This window comes from Lepus europaeus, chromosome 1 (assembly GCF_033115175.1).
Source record: "Lepus europaeus isolate LE1 chromosome 1, mLepTim1.pri, whole genome shotgun sequence".
NCBI classification, from domain to species: Eukaryota; Metazoa; Chordata; class Mammalia; order Lagomorpha; family Leporidae; genus Lepus; species Lepus europaeus.
Window position 1 is genome coordinate 118,658,647 of NC_084827.1, and position 3,234 is coordinate 118,661,880.

The following is a 3,234-nucleotide window of genomic DNA, read 5'->3' on the forward strand; positions in this document are numbered from 1 at the left end:
CTGTGTCCCTAGCATGCTCCTCTAACTGAAGCTCAAACCAACTGAAGAAGAGTGAATGGTGAATTACGTGCTTTGTACCCTAAGTGTTTGCATTATACAAGAAGACATTCAGAGGAGTAATGTTTTTTCCAGAAAGAAAAACACTGAGATGTGTTATTTAAGGTAGTTGCAGTATTTAAATGGGATGGGGCTGGGTTGGGGGAGGGTTCAGTTCACCAGCCTCCTCCTCAACAGTAGGCATTGAACTCTGTCTTGTGTAGACTTATTAGATGAACTGGGCTGGGCCAAAATGTGGTTCACAGTGGCTCAGATGCCCTTTCATATATTGCACATGCTTTTGGAATATTGTTATCGCTGCACGGCTCAGCGAGTATATGCAACATTTATTAAGCTTGCAGTGTGAACCTAGCTGTGTAAGTACTTTCATTACAAAGTTGCTTCCAAAAGTTCACAGAAAATGGTATAAAAATTGAAATCTATGCAGTTTTTTTTCCCACAATACACATTTTCCATGAAATTTTTTTAGGCACCAAGATTTTATGTACCCACCTCCCTGCTTTCTTCTAACACACTACACATTATATAAACAAACACTATGAGCCAAGATAACATCTTTTGGACCCAGGGTTGTGATAGAAACCATCCTCTCACAAAGTGATGGCAGATCTAGGCCTGCTCTCAGGTTTTTCTGGCCCCTCTCAACCTCTGGTTGTCTCTTAGAGGGGTTAGTTTAACCCCTGTAAAATGAGGACTACAAAAGCCTAACAAGGACTAACTTGGTCAGCGTTCTGAGGGTTACGAGAAGGCCCAGGCCTCAACCAAGCTCTCAGAAACGTTCAAGCGTCAACAGGTCCTCCTTGCCCTCTGATGGCGCGCCTCCTCTTCCATGGGGGGCTGGGAATGAGCGAACCTGTAAACCGAGCTCCTGGCTCTAACACTCTGGGCCAAGTGAAGGCCTAGCTGGTGCAGTGCATGGCACCGCTACAACTTCCTACCTAAAGCAGGACTGACTCAGCAGTTCTCAGACCCCTGGGCTCCCTGGGTTCGTGGTTCCCTATGGATGTCTCCCGGCACCTCCATTAGGACCAGGGCTTGGAGAGGGGCCTCTCAATTTCCTGTGCCACACCTGGAATGCGAGGAATGCCAAGGGCAAAGGCTGAGTGACAGGCCCCAGGGAGTCAAAAGGAGACATCGCTGACAAAGCAACTGCAAAGGTGGTGCCACTTGCTCTTGGGAAGGAGAGGTAGGGCCGAGGCATTGGAAGGCCAAGGGTAGGGTTGGCTCTCAGTAGCCATAGTGATCAGGCTTGAAAAGGCCATCATGGGACACGCCTGGGTACCGGGCCTGCTTCTCAGTCAGCTTGGTCAGCTACACACTCACCTTGCCCAGGTGGGCTTCAGCCACTGCTTCCTCCAGCTTCTTGGGCAGGAAGTGAACACCAACAGCATAGTCACTAGGGTGGGACCCCAGCTCCATGCCAGCACCTGGTCCGTGAAGGAGTTGCTCATGGGGAAGTGGGTCAGCCCATGGCCCAGCCCAGGCTGATCAGCCAGCCCTGGGCAAGTAGGAGGTGGCGGCGCCCATTCTGCAGCCAATCGCAGTCCACAACATTCTCACTATGGACTATGAGCCACTTACGTCAGTCTCCACGTCCAAGTGTCCGATGCCACACGCCGTGTGCCACCCTTCATCTGCTCCAAGTGCCGCCCTTGGAGGATATCCACACAGCCCCTGCTAGTGCCAAGATGTTGGCCCCCTACAGGCTCCATCCACGGTGGTCACCTCCTAGACCTCCATGGCAGCCTGCAGTGCATCGATGGGGTCAATCTAGGTGACAATGACACAGGACCCCAGAACCCCTCAGTCCTTGCCCACGTCACCGTAGCCTGCTAGCCCACTACCACTGCCACCTTGCCTGCAGTCATCATATTTGCAGCCTGTTTGATGCCATCTATGAAGGACTCCCAGGAGCCATAGAGGTTGTCAAACTTGCTCTTGGTGACAGAGTCACTGGCATTGGTGGCAGGCACCTGCAGGACCCCTCTGGCCATCATTGTGCAGAGGTTGTGGACCCTGGTCATGGTCACCTCAGAGATGCCCCTGAGGCCCAACAGGAGCTGTGGGTACTTGGTGTGGACGAGGTCAGTGAGGTCACTGTCACCATCCAGGGTCATGTTGAGGGGCCTGGGCTGGAAGTCAAGCACCTGTGCAGTGCACCAGTTACTCCTGTCTGTCCCATCCTTCCTGGGTACACTGGAATCCTGGGTAGAAAAGATATTGCAGCTGTACCACTGCATCTCAGCACCCAGGACAACAAAGGTCTCAATGAGAGCGGCAGTGTCCATGGTCATGTGCAGGTGGCCGGCAACACAGGCGACCTTCAGCGGGGTGGAGGTCCAGCACATATCCCACCTGTGCGTCAGGCCTGGCATCTCGTTCTCGGCGATGTGCAGAGCCTTGCGTCCCCACGCAGCCAGGCCACCGTCTGCCACTTTGTAGGGCAGTTTGTCAGACATTCTGGCGGTGCTGCTGCACACAGTGGTGCACACGGGCAAAGGTGGGGGGTGGGAGGATGGGGTGGGCTTGGAGCAGGGCTCAGGCATGGGACTGGCAGCGTGGGGCAGGGCTTTTTCCATGAGTTTTTGAAGACTATTGTACATTTAGATCTCAAAGCTCTTGCACCAACATAAATTTATCTTTTAATGGCATTTTGCATGAAATTTCTGAAATCCTCTTGTATATGTTTCATTTGATCCTCACAATTGCTCTGTGAGGTAGCTGCTGTAGCTGTTTTATAGATGAGGAAAACAAAGACGCAGAAAGCATTGAGCCGAGAAGCTGAGAAGGCAAAGACATATGCCCATGTCTTACAACCAAAGCTCCTAGCGCCTTTCCTGTGGACCTTTGACACCGTGGACACCCTTGTGATTTAGACTAGAAAGTCATACTTACAAACACCTCCTTCTCTCTACCATATAGCAATTTGAAAAGCACTTTCAGTTTTTTAAAATGACTTCCTTATTTGAAAGGCAGAATGAGAGAGACAAATTTTCCATCCACTGGTTCACTGTCCAGATGGCCACTCCAGCCAAGGATGCACCAGGTTCAAACAGAAGTCAGGAAACACATTTGGGTCTCCTACATGAGTGCCAGGGCCCCAGCACTTGGGCCATCATCTTAAGCTTTCCCAAGCATATTAGCAGGAAGCCGAATTGAAAGCAGAGCAACCAGGAC

General features: G+C 51.3%; 1 pseudogene; it reads right to left on the reverse strand.

Annotated features, from left to right (window-relative positions):
* Positions 1-1,284: 1,284 nt before the first annotated feature.
* LOC133766799 (adenosylhomocysteinase-like) lies at positions 1,285-2,516 on the reverse strand (annotated as a pseudogene).
* Positions 2,517-3,234: the final 718 nt, after the last annotated feature.